At 47.4% G+C, this 16467-nt stretch overlaps 3 non-coding genes across 3 annotated transcripts; 2 read left to right on the forward strand and 1 right to left on the reverse strand.

The window, feature by feature from the left end:
* Positions 1-10051: 10051 nt before the first annotated feature.
* TRNAG-UCC (transfer RNA glycine (anticodon UCC)) lies at positions 10052-10123 on the forward strand. The gene has a single exon. It is a non-coding gene; the product is annotated as a tRNA-Gly (tRNA).
* Positions 10124-11992: 1869 nt separating this feature from the next.
* Positions 11993-12081, reverse strand: TRNAY-GUA (transfer RNA tyrosine (anticodon GUA)). Its single transcript is given in 2 exon segments — positions 11993-12028; positions 12045-12081. It is a non-coding gene; the product is annotated as a tRNA-Tyr (tRNA).
* Positions 12082-15900: 3819 nt separating this feature from the next.
* TRNAG-UCC (transfer RNA glycine (anticodon UCC)) lies at positions 15901-15972 on the forward strand. The gene has a single exon. It is a non-coding gene; the product is annotated as a tRNA-Gly (tRNA).
* The last annotated feature ends 495 nt before the right edge of the window (positions 15973-16467 follow it).

Consider the following 16467-nt stretch of genomic DNA (forward strand, 5'->3'; position numbering starts at 1 on the left):
GCAGTGGTGTTGGGAGTCTGGCGGTGGTATTCTGTCTGATGTCGGGATACTGGCGATGGTATTTTGGCTGATGTCGGGATTCTGGCGGTGGTATTCTGGCTGAAGTCAGGATTCTGGTGGAGGTATTTTGGCTGATGTCGGGATTCTGGCAGTGGTATTCTGTGGCATCCTGATGGAGATACCCAACAGAGAGAAGGTAAGTATACTTACCCTTCCCCAATACCTCCCTAACCCTCCCTCCCCCCCGCAGCCTGACCCTAAGCCTCCCTGGGGGGTGTCTAAATTTAACACACCCCTGCGGGCTAACTCTACAGTGGGGCGCTTACTTAAGATCAGAATGCCGTGTGTCAGGATTCTGGCAGTGGTATTTTGGCTGATGTCGGGATTCTTGCGGTGGTATTCTGGCTGATGTCGGGATTCTGGCGGTGGTATTCTGGTTGATGTCAGGATTCTGGCGGTGGTATTCTGGCTGGTGTCGCAGTTCTGGTGGTGGTATTCTGGTTGATGTCAGGATTCTGGCAGTGGTATTTTAGCTAATGTCGGGATTCTGGTGGTGGGATTCTGGCTGGTGTCGGGATTCTGGCGGTGGTATGTTGGCTGACGTCGGGATTCTGGCGGTGGGATTTTGGCTGATGTCGGGATTCTGGTGGTGGGATTCTGGCTGGTGTCGGGATTCTGGTGGTGGGATTTTGGCTGATGTCGGTATTCTGGTGGTGGGATTCTGGCTGATGTCGGGATTCTGGCGGTGGTATTCTGGCTGATGTCGGGATTCTGGTGGTGGTATTCTGGCTGGTGTCGGAGTTCTGGTGGTGGTATTCTGGCTGGTGTCGGAGTTCTGGTGGTGATATTCTGGCTGGTGTCGGAGTTCTGGTGGTGATATTCTGGCTGGTGTCGGGATTCTGGTGGTGGTATTCTGGATGGTGTCGGAGTTCTGGTGGTGGTATTCTGGCTGGTGTCGGAGTTCTGGTGGTGGTATTCTGGCTGGTGTCGGAGTTCTGGTGGTGATATTCTGGCTGGTGTAAGAGTTATGGTGGTGGTATTCTGGCTGGTGTTGGAGTTCTGGCGGTGGTATTCTGGCTGATGTCGGGATTCTGGCGGTGGTATTCTGGCTGGTGTCGGAGTTCTGGTAGTGGTATTCTGGCTGGTGTTGGAGTTCTGGCGGTGGTATTCTGGCTGATGTCGGGATTCTGGTGGTGGTATTCTGGCTGGTGTCGGAGTTCTGGTGGTGGTATTCTGGCTGGTGTTGGAGTTCTGGTGGTGGTATTCTGGCTGGTGTCGGAGTTCTGGTGGTGGTATTCTGGCTGGTGATGGAGTTCTGGCGGTGGTATTCTGGCTGATGTCGGGATTCTGGCGGTGGTATTCTGGCTGGTGTCGGAGTTCTGGTGGTGGTATTCTGGCTGGTGTCGGAATTCTGGCGGTGGTATATTGGCTGATGTCGGGATTCTGGTGGTGGTATTCTAGCTTATGTTGGGATTCTGGTGGTGATATTTTGGCTGGTGTCGGGATTCTGGCGGTGGTATTCTGGCTGATGTTGGGATTCTGGCGGTGGTATTCTGGATGGTGTCGGAGTTCTGGTGGTGGGATTCTGGCTGGTGTCGGGATTCTGGTGGTGGTATTCTGGCTGGTGTCGGAGTTCTGGTGGTGGGATTCTGGCTGGTGTCGGGATTCTGGTGGTGGTATTTTGGCTGATGTCGGAGTTCTGGTGGTGATATTCTGGCTGGTGTCGGAGATCTGGTGGTGGTATTCTGGCTGGTGTTGGAATTCTGGCGGTGGTATATTAGCTGATGTTGGGATTCTGGTGGTGGTATTCTAGCTGATGTCGGGATTCTGGTGGTGGTATATTGGCTGATGTCGGGATTCTGGTGGTGGTATTCTATCTGATGTCGGGATTCTGGTGGTGGTATATTGGCTGATGTCGGTATTCTGGCGGTGGTATTTTGGCTGATGTCGGGATTCTGGTGGTGGGATTCTGGCTGGTGTCGAGATTCTGGTGGTGGGATTCTGGCTGGTGTCGGAGTTCTGGTGGTGGGATTCTGGCTGGTGTCGGGATTCTGGCGGTGGGATTTTGGCTGATGTCGGGATTCTGGTGGTGGGATTCTGGCTGGTGTCGGGATTCTGGTGGTGGGATTTTGGCTGATGTCGGGATTCTGGTGGTGGGATTCTGGCTGATGTCGGGATTCTGGCGGTGGTATTCTGGCTGATGTCGGGATTCTGGTGGTGGTATTCTGGCTGGTGTCGGAGTTCTGGTGGTGGTATTCTGGCTGGTGTCGGAGTTCTGGTGGTGATATTCTGGCTAGTGTCGGAGTTCTGGTGGTGATATTCTGGCTGGTGTCGGGATTCTGGTGGTGGTATTCTGGATGGTGTCGGAGTTCTGGTGGTGGTATTCTGGCTGGTGTCGAAGTTCTGGTGGTGGTATTCTGGCTGGTGTCGGAGTTCTGGTGGTGATATTTTGGCTGGTGTCAGAGTTATGGTGGTGGTATTCTGGCTGGTGTTGGAGTTCTGGCGGTGGTATTCTGGCTGATGTCGGGATTCTGGCGGTGGTATTCTGGCTGGTGTCGGAGTTCTGGTAGTGGTATTCTGGCTGGTGTTGGAGTTCTGGCGGTGGTATTCTGGCTGATGTCGGGATTCTGGTGGTGGTATTCTGGCTGGTGTCGGAGTTCTGGTGGTGGTATTCTGGCTGGTGTTGGAGTTCTGGTGGTGGTATTCTGGCTTGTGTCGGAGTTCTGATGGTGGTATTCTGGCTGGTGTTGGAGTTCTGGCGGTGGTATTCTGGCTGATGTCGGGATTCTGCCGGTGGTATTCTGGCTGGTGTCGGAGTTCTGGTGGTGGTATTCTGGCTGGTGTCGGAATTCTAGCGGTGGTATATTGGCTGATGTCGGGATTCTGGTGGTGGTATTCTAGCTGATGTTGGGATTCTGGTGGTGATATTTTGGCTGGTGTCGGGATTCTGGCGGTGGTATTCTGGCTGATGTTGGGATTTTGGCGGTGGTATTCTGGATGGTGTCGGAGTTCTGGTGGTGGGATTCTGGCTGGTGTCGGGATTCTGGTGGTGGTATTCTGGCTGGTGTCGGAGTTCTGGTGGTGGGATTCTGGCTGGTGTCGGGATTCTGGTGGTGGTATTTTGGCTGATGTCGGAGTTCTGGTGGTGATATTCTGGCTGGTGTCGGAGATCTGGTGGTGGTATTCTGGCTTGTGTCGGAATTCTGGCGGTGGTATATTGGCTGATGTTGGGATTCTGGTGGTGGTATTCTAGCTGATGTCGGGATTCTGGTGGTGGTATATTGGCTGATGTCGGGATTCTGGTGGTGGTATTCTAGCTGATGTCGGGATTCTGGTGGTGGTATATTGGCCCTCATTCCGAGTTGTTCGCTCGCAAGGCGAATGTAGCAGAGTTACACACGCTAAGCCGCCGCCTACTGGGAGTGAATCTTAGCTTCTTAAAATTGCGACCGACGTACGCGCAATATTGCGATTACAAACGAGTTAGCAGTTTCAGAGTAGCTCCAGACTTACTCTGCCTGTGCGATCATTTCAGTGCTTGTCGTTCCTGGTTGACGTCACAAACACACCCAGCGTTCGCCCAGGCACTCCCACCGTTTCCCCGGCCACTCCTGCGTTTTTTCCGGAAACGGTAGCGTTTTCAGCCACACGCCCCTGAAACGCCGTGTATCCGCCCAGTAACACCCATTTCCTGTCAATCACATTACGATCGCCGGAGCGAAGAAAAAGCCGTGAGTAAAAATACTTTCTTCATAGTAAAGTTACTTGGCGCAGTCGCAGTGCGAACATTGCGCATGCGTACTAAGCGGATTTTCACTGCGATGCGATGAAAAATACCGAGCGAACAACTCGGAATGAGGGCCATTGGCTGATGTCGGGATTCTGGCGGTGGTATTTTGGCTGATGTCGGGATTCTGGTGGTGGGATTCTGGCTGGTGTCGGGATTCTGGTAGTGGTATTCTGGCTGGTGTCGGAGTTCTGGTGGTGGTATTCTGGCTGGTGTTGGAGTTCTGGCGGTGGTATTCTGGCTGATGTCGGGATTCTGGCGGTGGTATTCTGGCTGGTGTCGGGATTCTGGTGGTGGTATTTTGGCTGATGTCGGAGTTCTGGTGGGGATATTCTGGCTGGTGTCGGAGATCTGGTGGTGGTATTCTGGCTGGTGTCGGAATTCTGGCGGTGGTATATTGGCTGATGTTGGGATTCTGGTGGTGGTATTCTAGCTGATGTCGGGATTCTGGTGGTGGTATATTGGCTGATGTCGGGATTCTGGTGGTGGTATTCTAGCTGATGTCGGGATTCTGGTGGTGGTATTCTAGCTGATGTCGGGATTCTGGTGGTGGTATATTGGCTGATGTCGGGATTCTGGCGGTGGTATTTTGGCTGATGTCGGGATTCTGGCGGTGGTATTCTGGCTGATGTCGGGATTCTGGCGGTGGTATTCTGGCTGATGTCGGGATTCTGGCAGTGGTATTCTGGATGGTGTCGGAGTTATGGTGGTGGTATTTTGATAGAGTTTTTGGGATTCCGCCTGCCAGCATCCTGACCGCATCCCGTATCCAGCACCCAGCGATGCAAAGGTTGTACTTACTGTACTTGTATCTGGATCCCTGTAATAGAATACCATGGGATGTACTGTGGCCTCATCCTGTAATAGAATACCATGGGATGTACTGTGGCCTCATCCTGTAATAGAATACCATGGGATGTACTGTGGCCTCATCCTGTAATAGAATACCATGGGATGTACTGTGGCCTCATCCTGTAATAGAATACCATGGGATGTACTGTGGCCTCATCCTGTAATAGAATACCATGGGATGTACTGTGGCCTCATCCTGTAATAGAATACCATGGGGTGTACTGTGGCCTCATCCTGTAATAGAATACCATGGGATGTACTGTGGCCTCATCCTGTAATAGAATACCATGGGATGTACTGTGGCCTCATCCTGTAATAGAATACCATGGGATGTACTGTGGCCTCATCCTGTAATAGAATACCATGGGATGTACTGTGGCCTCATCCTGTAATAGAATACCATGGGGTGTACTGTGGCCTCATCCTGTAATAGAATGCCATGGGATGTACTGTTGCTTCATCCTGTAATAGAATACCATGGGATGTAATGTGGCCTCATCCTGTAATAGAATACCATGGGATGTACCGTGGCCTCATCCTGTAATAGAATACCATGGGATGTACTGTGGCCTCATCCTGTAATAGAATACCATGGGATGTACTGTGGCTTCATCCTGTAATAGAATACCATGGGATGTACCGTGGCCTCATCCTGCAATAGAATACCATGGGATGTACTGTGGCTTTATCCTGTAATAGAATGCCATGGGATGTACTGTGGCCTCATCCTGTAATAGAATGCCATGGGATGTACTGTGGCCTAATCCTGTAATAGAATACCATGGGATGTACTGTGGCCTCATCCTGTAATAGAATACCATGGGATGTACTGTGTCTTCATCCTGTAATAGAATGCAATGGGATGTACTGTGGCCTCATCCTGTAATAGAATGCCATGGGATGTACTGTGGCCTCATCCTGTAATAGAATACCATGGGATGTACTGTGGCCTCATCCTGTAATAGAATACCATGGGATGTACTGTGGCCTCATCCTGTCATAGAATGCCATGGGATGTACCGTGGCCTCATCCTGTAATAGAATGCCATGGGATGTACTGTGGCTTCATCCTGTAATAAAATACCATGGGATGTACTGTGGCCTCATCCTGTAATAGAATACCATGGGATGTACTGTGGCCTCATCCTGTAATAGAATACCATGGGGTGTACTGTGGCCTCATCCTGTAATAGAATACCATGGGATGTACTGTGGCCTCATCCTGTAATAGAATACCATGGGATGTACTGTGACCTCATCCTGTAATAGAATACCATGGGATGTACTGTGGCCTCATCCTGTAATAGAATGCCATGGGATGTACTGTGGCTTCATCCTGTAATAGAATACCATGGGATGTACCGTGGCCTCATCCTGTAATAGAATACCATGGGATGTACCGTGGCCTCATCCTGTAATAGAATACCATGGGATGTACCGTGGCCTCATCCTATAATAGAATACCATGGGATGTACTGTGGCCTCATCCTGTAATAGAATACCATGGGATGTACTGTGGCCTCATCCTGTAATAGAATACCATGGGATGTACTGTGACCTCATCCTGTAATAGAATACCATGGGATGTACTGTGGCCTCATCCTGTAATAGAATACCATGGGATGTACTGTGGCCTCATCCTGTAATAGAATACCATGGGATGTACTGTGGCCTCATCCTGTAATAGAATGCCATGGGATGTACTGTGGCCTCATCCTGTAATAGAATGCCATGGGATGTACTGTGGCCTCATCCTGTAATAGAATACCATGGGATGTACTGTGGCCTCATCCTGTAATAGAATGCCATGGGATGTACCGTGGCCTCATCCTGTAATAGAATGCCATGGGATGTACCGTGGCCTCATCCTGTAATAGAATACCATGGGATGTACCGTGGCCTCATCCTGTAATAGAATACCATGGGATGTACCGTGGCCTCATCCTGTAATAGAATACCATGGGATGTACCGTGGCCTCATCCTGTAATAGAATACCATGGGATGTACCGTGGCCTCATCCTGTAATAGAATACCATGGGATGTACCGTGGCCTCATCCTGTAATAGAATACCATGGGATGTACCGTGGCCTCATCCTGTAATAGAATACCATGGGATGTACTGTGGCCTCATCCTGTAATAGAATACCATGGGGTGTACTGTGGCCTCATCCTGTAATAGAATACCATGGGATGTACTGTGGCCTCATCCTGTAACAGAATACCATGGGATGTACCGTGGCCTCATCCTGTAATAGAATACCATGGGATGTACCGTGGCCTCATCCTGTAATAGAATACCATGGGATGTACCGTGGCCTCATCCTGTAATAGAATACCATGGGATGTACTGTGGCCTCATCCTGTAATAGAATACCATGGGATGTACTGTGGCCTCATCCTGTAATAGAATACCATGGGATGTACTGTGGCCTCATCCTGTAATAGAATGCCATGGGATGTACCGTGGCCTCATCCTGTAATAGAATACCATGGGATGTACCGTGGCCTCATCCTGTAATAGAATACCATGGGATGTACCGTGGCCTCATCCTGTAATAGAATACCATGGGATGTACTGTGGCCTCATCCTGTAATAGAATACCATGGGATGTACTGTGGCCTCATCCTGTAATAGAATACCATGGGATGTACTGTGGCCTCTTCCTGTAATAGAATACCATGGGATGTACCATGGCCCCATCCTGTAATAGAATACCGTGGGATGTACTGTGGCCTCATCCTGTAATAGAATACCATGGGATGTACTGTGGCCTCATCCTGTAATAGAATACCATGGGATGTACTGTGGCCTCATCCTGTAATAGAATACCATGGGATGTACTGTGGCCTCATCCTGTAATAGAATACCATGGGATGTACTGTGGCCTCATCCTGTAATAGAATGCCATGGGATGTACTGTGGCCTCATCCTGTAATAGAATGCCATGGGATGTACTGTGGCCTCATCCTGTAATAGAATGCCATGGGATGTACTGTGGCCTCATCCTGTAATAGAATACCATGGGATGTACCGTGGCCTCATCCTGTAATAGAATACCATGGGATGTACCGTGGCCTCATCCTGTAATAGAATACCATGGGATGTACTGTGGCCTCATCCTGTAATAGAATACCATGGGATGTACTGTGGCCTCTTCCTGTAATAGAATACCATGGGATGTACCATGGCCCCATCCTGTAATAGAATACCGTGGGATGTACTGTGGCCTCATCCTGTAATAGAATACCGTGGGATGTACTGTGGCCTCATCCTGTAATAGAATACCATGGGATGTACCGTGGCCTCATCCTGTAATAGAATACCATGGGATGTACCGTGGCCTCATCCTGTAATAGAATACCATGGGATGTACCGTGGCCTCATCCTGTAATAGAATACCATGGGATGTACCGTGGCCTCATCCTGTAATAGAATACCATGGGATGTACCGTGGCCTCATCCTGTAATAGAATACCATGGGATGTACCGTGGCCTCATCCTGTAATAGAATACCATGGGATGTACCGTGGCCTCATCCTGTAATAGAATACCATGGGATGTACTGTGGCCTCATCCTGTAATAGAATACCATGGGATGTACTGTGGCCTCATCCTGTAATAGAATACCATGAGGTGTACTGTGGCCTCATCCTGTAATAGAATACCATGGGATGTACTGTGGCCTCATCCTGTAACAGAATACCATGGGATGTACCGTGGCCTCATCCTGTAATAGAATACCATGGGATGTACCGTGGCCTCATCCTGTAATAGAATACCATGGGATGTACTGTGGCCTCATCCTGTAATAGAATACCATGGGATGTACTGTGGCCTCATCCTGTAATAGAATACCATGGGATGTACTGTGGCCTCATCCTGTAATAGAATACCATGGGATGTACTGTGGCCTCATCCTGTAATAGAATGCCATGGGATGTACCGTGGCCTCATCCTGTAATAGAATACCATGGGATGTACCGTGGCCTCATCCTGTAATAGAATACCATGGGATGTACCGTGGCCTCATCCTGTAATAGAATACCATGGGATGTACTGTGGCCTCATCCTGTAATAGAATACCATGGGATGTACTGTGGCCTCATCCTGTAATAGAATACCATGGGATGTACTGTGGCCTCTTCCTGTAATAGAATACCATGGGATGTACCGTGGCCCCATCCTGTAATAGAATACCGTGGGATGTACTGTGGCCTCATCCTGTAATAGAATACCGTGGGATGTACTGTGGCCTCATCCTGTAATAGAATACCATGGGATGTACTGTGGCCTCATCCTGTAATAGAATACCATGGGATGTACTGTGGCCTCATCCTGTAATAGAATACCATGGGATGTACTGTGGCCTCATCCTGTAATAGAATGCCATGGGATGTACTGTGGCCTCATCCTGTAATAGAATGCCATGGGATGTACTGTGGCCTCATCCTGTAATAGAATGCCATGGGATGTACTGTGGCCTCATCCTGTAATAGAATACCATGGGATGTACCGTGGCCTCATCCTGTAATAGAATACCATGGGATGTACCGTGGCCTCATCCTGTAATAGAATACCATGGGATGTACTGTGGCCTCATCCTGTAATAGAATACCATGGGATGTACTGTGGCCTCATCCTGTAATAGAATACCATGGGATGTACTGTGGCCTCATCCTGTAATAGAATACCATGGGATGTACTGTGGCCTCATCCTGTAATAGAATACCATGGGATGTACTGTGGCCTCATCCTGTAATAGAATACCATTGGATGTACCGTGGCCTCATCCTGTAATAGAATACCATGGGATGTACCGTGGCCTCATCCTGTAATAGAATACCATGGGATGTACTGTGGCCTCATCCTGTAATAGAATACATGGGATGTACCGTGGCCTCATCCTGTAATAGAATACCATGGGATGTACTGTGGCCTCATCCTGTAATAGAATACCATGGGATGTACTGTGGCCTCATCCTGTAATAGAATACCATGGGATGTACTGTGGCCTCATCCTGTAATAGAATACCATGGGATGTACTGTGGCCTCATCCTGTAATAGAATACCATGGGATACCTGTGCAGAAACAGCACCCCCCACGGCTTATTATGTCACCAGATTTGTGGATTTGACTACGCAGTATATGGCTGCACATACTTGTGGCTGTGTGTAATTGCTGCTCATTTAAATCACCCCAATCACACCCACCACACGCAGGCTTAAGTGTGTGCTATTCATGACAAGTTACTGCAAGCAGTTAGCGACTGGTATTTCTTAGAACTGGGCTGATAAAGGGTTAACACGACCATATAATGATCAAACATTTCCACGTGGCCTGAAATAGGCGGAAGTTATTATTTATACAGATGTGATGTAGCAGTGAAAGCAGGATTGCTCTGCAGACGGCGTTGGTGGTATAGTGGTGAGCATAGCTGCCTTCCAAGCAGTTGACCCGGGTTCGATTCCCGGCCAACGCAGAACATTTTGTTTTATTCATTTTTTTTAAGACATGAGGGCATCCAAATGTGCGCTACCACTTATTGTTGCTGTAATTGTACCTTATATAACCCTGGTGTGCGATAACCACAATCCCCCGAATCTCAGGCACAGCAGTAAAGAAGCCAGAGGGCGTGGAAGGGGGGACTGCAGCAATTACTGCCATGTATCTCATCTCCATTATAACAGAGCAATACGGCACTTAGCTCCAATGATTAGAGACGCACGGCTGCTGGCACCATTGTAGTGTGGTCTGATGGTCACATGGTGACAGCGGATCACAGATCTCTCACCTACCTGCAATGCTCCCAGACACCAGGAGTGAGTCACATGTGACCTGGTAACCCTTTACCTGCCTGGAGACCACAGATCTCTCACCTACCTGCAATGCTCCCAGACACCAGGTGTGAGTCACATGTGACCTGGTAACCCTTTACCTGCCTGGTGACCACAGATCTCTCACCTACCTGCAATGCTCCCAGACACCAGGTGTGAGTCACATGGGACCTGGTAACCCTTTACCTGCCTGGAGACCACAGATCTCTCACCTACCTGCAATGCTCCCAGATACCAGGTGTGAGTCACATGTGACCTGGTAACCCTTTACCTGCCTGGTGACCACAGATCTCTCACCTACCTGCAATGCTCCCAGACACCAGGAGTGAGTCACATGTGACCTTGTAACCCTTTACCTGCCTGGTGACCACAGATCTCTCACCTACCTGCAATGCTCCCAGACACCAGGAGTGAGTCACATGAGACCCGGTAACCCTTTACCTGCCTGGTGACCACAGATCTCTCACCTACCTGCAATGCTCCCAGACACCAGGTGTGAGTCACATGAGACCTGGTAACCCTTTACCTGCCTGGTGACCACAGATCTCTCACCTACCTGCAATGCTCCCAGACACCAGGAGTGAGTCACATGTGACCTGGTAACCCTTTACCTGCCTGGAGACCACAGATCTCTCACCTACCTGCAATGCTCCCAGACACCAGGAGTGAGTCACATGTGACCTGGTAACCCTTTACCTGCCTGGTGACCACAGATCTCTCACCTACCTGCAATGCTCCCAGACACCAGGAGTGAGTCACATGTGACCTGGTAACCCTTTACCTGCCTGGAGACCACAGATCTCTCACCTACCTGCAATGCTCCCAGACACCAGGTGTGAGGCACATGTGACCTGGTAACCCTTTACCTGCCTGGTGATCACAGATCTCTCACCTACCTGCAATGCTCCCAGACACCAGGAGTGAGTCACATGTGACCTGGTAACCCTTTACCTGCCTGGTGACCACAGATCTCTCACCTACCTGCAATGCTCCCAGACACCAGGAGTGAGTCACATGTGACCTGGTAACCCTTTACCTGCCTGGTGACCACAGATCTCTCACCTACCTGCAATGCTCCCAGACACCAGGAGTGAGTCACATGTGACCTGGTAACCCTTTACCTGCCTGGTGACCACAGATCTCTCACCTACCTGCAATGCTCCCAGACACCAGGTGTGAGTCACATGAGACCCGGTAACCCTTTACCTGCCTGGTGACCACAGCCGGACTCCTCTCCCCCAGCAGACAGACCACTGGAGCTATGGAAGCCTTCTCCTGCCTCAGGACCTGTGTCAGCCAACCCTGTCCTGTGCTCACATGTAATGAGATAAACCGTAATTACACTAATAGAAGCTCAGCAACTGGCAGCGTGATGAATATGCAAAAGAAAAGGAGTTCCTATGTTATCTGGGAGAAGACAAATATAATGAACAATCTGTGCTTGCGGAAGTATAAAATTTCACAAATTAACATTTTAGCAAATCGATAATAAAAAAGACACAAGCAAAAGCAACTCCTTCGAGCCGGAATTGAACCAGCGACCTAAGGATCTCTGTGTTATTCCCACTACAGTCCTCCGCTCTACCAGCTGAGCTATCGAAGGGTTGGTGCAGATATATCATTGTCTCACATGTACGGGGACCGTTCTGTGTCCTGACCCAAAGCATATTACCCTGTATTCTCTGCCTGGTGCTCTCTGCACACATTCAGCATGAATAGAGAGAAAGATATAAAGAACAGTATTCCACAATGGGGCACTCATTTGTAACTAGTAGTCCTAAATCAAGGTGCAGTATGACTCCCCATAAAACATAACCTTTATTATTATTTGTATAAAATAGCAATACTAATAGCTTGCGAAGTATCTAAAGAAAATGTGTAAACAGGTGAATATGTGAATAATACAGAAAAATCCTGACACAGCACATAATCTGTACTATGTCTGTATCTTTAAAGTTACAGGTGACTTTTAGTAAGTGTGCTCTTGGTACCATTAACTAATTGGGAATTATGCTGCTAGAGCAGCATCATTTAAGATGTCAGGATTTAAGCTCTCTGTATAAATCACTTGTGGGGACAATATGCTGTAGAGAACTATACTGACACTTTGTAACAGGATTCAACTACATAATAGGATATTTGTATAAGTTGTTGTGAAAAGAGTTCCTGTCACAATCTGCAGAGCAGGCTATTGATACTATGTAACACAGATAAGCTATATTAGCTTGATACAGCTGGCTCTGTTAAATACGCTGCAGACGGATGATCCAGTCCAGTAGCGAATCTTGCAACGGGCAAGCAGGATTTTTGCCCCGGGGCGCTGCCTTCCGGAGGGCGCTGGCATCATCCGGAGGGCGCCGCACCATGGCAAGATCTGCCGCAGTGCCCCCCCCCCCCCTCCCCGCTGGTCCCCCGCTCTGAAGGGAACCAGACGCTACGCGTCTAGTTTCCCTTCGTGGAGAGGACCTTTGCTGTGCGGTGCGTGATGACGTCATCGCGCACCGCACAGCACTGTGGCACAGACGCTAGCGATCATAATTGAACTCTAGTGTCTATGCATCCGAGTAGAGGAGCGGCGCCAGCGGAGGTCTGCAGCGGTCTGGAATCAGGAGCGGGGATGTAAATATACTTTTATTTTTATTTTCTTTCAGCGGCGCTACAAATGGGGGCGTAACTGACCACGCCCCCGTATTAAGCCACGCCCCTAACGGGGTTTTTTTTGCCCGGGGTGCCACAAGGGCAAGAACCGGCCCTGATCCAGTCTCATACTAAACTCCTGCTAAACATGATTATTATGTTCTAGCAGCATAATTCCCAATCAATCGATGGTAATTCATAGTATATACAAGAGCACCAACTAGAAGTCACCTGTATCAGGCGTCAATAGCACAAATTCAATTGGTTTAGGATTATAATAGGGACAATACACCCCTCTAGGATACATACATAAGCATTAACCAAAAGTGGTTTAGGACTAGAAGGACAGCATTTTAATCCGTGTTGCACTATTGCCCCATTTGGGTATTATATCTACTACATGGGGTGATAGTACATTGCGGAGAATTTTCATGACAAATTAATGGACAGATCATATAACTGGGCATTCATATAGATATCTGCCAAGTGACTGTCCGTATTAACACAAAGGATATAACCTGTGTTTTAGGATATACTATCGATGGGAGTTTTAACATTAGAAACTCCCTGTTAGAAAGGATTATCATGGATTAAGTTATCTATTAAGATTCTCTAACTACCAGTCTACCCACTCTAGAGGGAGAATTACGTGCGAGGGGGTTAAAAACGCTATATTATACTATATTCCATACATGCAATCCTATGGACAAAAATTGATACTAGGCACAATGATATAGTCAGATTTATTAAGAATAGGACTACATAGCAGATATTAAACAAACTCGAGACCAGTGTGTGTTCACTTTCTCTTTTTTATTTTTATTTTTCTGTATTATTCACATATTCACCTGTTTACACATTTTCTTTAGATACTTCGCAAGCTATTAGTATTGGTATTTTATACAAATAATAATAAAGGTTATGTTTTATGGGGAGTCATACTGCACCTTGATTTAGGACTACTAGCCCAACTAGTTACAAATGAGTGCCCCATTGTGGAATACTTTTTCTCTTCTTTGTTCTTTATATGATTAATATATTCCAGGGAGCACCGCCAACCAACAAAAAATTTAATTGCTAATAAATTAATGGATTTTTGTTTATGAATTATGGGAGATAACTGATTGGCTCAACATTATTTTCTATGTGATCTGTGCGGATTCTTTCTCTTAGGAAGAGAGAAAGATATTCAGGATATAGCACGCTTTAATCTGATATAAAACATGTCTAGTATTACAGTAGATGCACTATGGAACATTTAGTTTAAATGGTTAAATCTTAATTTATATGTATTAAAATAAATCTACTGATGTCAAATTAAACATGGTGAAATATAAGATAACGGTAGAAATTGTGAATATATATATATATATATATATATATAGTATGAAAGCCCTCCCTCACTGACTCATCACTGATTCTTTTACTTCCCGATATGTTAGGAGGATGAAATGTAACATAGAGATTCTTCAGGTGGAAAATAGGAAAATAACGTGATTGGAATAAATCTCCCGTAAGGGGATGAAGAGGGGGTGACATAATGACGTCATTACCGATGTGTGGTTTGCGTTGCGTGAACGATAACGCCCAAACGGACAATGGGATCAATATTTGGATTTCACCTCCAGTGGGTAGAATTTAATAAACTACAAAAATGGTCCTGTCACTTTTTACGGTCTCTGCTACGGGTGCTCCTTGGGTAACGCCAAGAACCATTGATTAATATTTACTTACATTAAGACGTCTCATACACCTAAAGATTTATTGTCCAATATGGCTGGTTGGAATAAAAATCTTGTAATGGATGGGAGCAAATGACAATTGACCATTTGCTCTGAAATGCTGGAAACCAGATAAAAATGGTTATTCAAATTGGTGAAATCTAATGGATGTAACTTAAATGTCTGATTGAACATTTTTGTCTGTTTTTCAGTGTTTGGTAGATAATGGTCATCTGCTCCCATACATTACCAGATTTTCATTCCAACCAGATTGGATAATAAATCTTTAGGCGTATGATCAGTCTAATATGGCACAGGTTCACATGGTCACGCATGTACAGTAAAGGTTGAGGTGGCCATCTTGGTAAAGGTATCTGCCTTCCTTCAATGGCCCTCATTCTGAGTTGATCGCTCACTGCCGATTTTCGCAGCGCAGCGATCAGGTAAAAAAATGGCAAAACTGCGCATGCGTATGGGCCGCAGTGCGCATGTGCGAAGTACTTTCACACAAAAGTATGCCGTTTTACACAAGGTCTAGCGAGTCTTTTTCGTCGCTCATTTGATCGGTGAGTGATTGACAGGCAGTGGGTGTTTCTGGGTGCTAACTGCCCGTTTTCCAGGAGTGTGCTAAAAAACGCAGGCGTGTCAGGTGAAAACGCAGGCGTGCCTGGGGAAACGGGGGAGTGGCTGACCGAACCATGTGTTTGAGACATCAAAGCAGGGACTATACAGACTGAAGGGATCGCAAGGAAGGAGTAGGTCTGGAGCCACTCTGAAACTGCTTGAAAAAATTTCAGCACTTCCGCTAAGCTAAGATACACTCCCAGAGGGCAGCGGCTTAGCGTTTGCACTGCTGCTAAAAGCAGCTAGCGAGCGATCAACTCGGAATGAGGGCCATTGTAAGAAGTAGAATACAGCACTGGAATGCAATCCTCTCTAACAGTATCTGCCAGCTCGCCCCCTCCACTCCATGCAAGGTCTGTGTCTCTTGTGCACGCTCATTATTGGCTCCCATTCATATCTATAGGAATCAGTGTTCAGAATATAAGAAGTACCACTACACAGCGTTGGTGGTATAGTGGTGAGCATAGCTGCCTTCCAAGCAGTTGACCCGGGTTTGATTCCCGGCCAACGCAAGTACTTTTATTGTATTAATTTAATCAAGAGTAATTATACAAAGCTCACATAACCCTGGTGTGAAATAACCACAATCACCATAATCTAGTAACTATCCCTCCCTCCTGCACATTGACTTCCACCACCCAAGCAGGAGGTTAGGGTGCTCCCTTCAGGGCTGATGCCCGGAGGTGACTGCCTTCCATCGTCTGCAATTTACACCCCTGTACCATACTACACCTTTCAACCAGGACACTCATGTATTACACAGGTTCTGTAGCTGCTAAACACCAGGTAAAATACAGGCTTGAAGCCAGCCAGCCCCAGATCCTGTGTAATTCATGTCTCGGATTAAAGGGATAGTAGGATAAAAGGAGATTTATGGTAGATTTATCATTGTTAAATCTCTTTCTGCGAAGTATACTGCTTTCCACAGGGAATAACATCGGGGTGTAAAGTTGGATCTAGATCCGAGGCACCAACAGGCTAAAGCTTTGACTGTTCCCAAGATGCAC

Source organism: Pseudophryne corroboree, chromosome 4 (genome assembly GCF_028390025.1).
Source record: "Pseudophryne corroboree isolate aPseCor3 chromosome 4, aPseCor3.hap2, whole genome shotgun sequence".
NCBI classification, from domain to species: Eukaryota; Metazoa; Chordata; class Amphibia; order Anura; family Myobatrachidae; genus Pseudophryne; species Pseudophryne corroboree.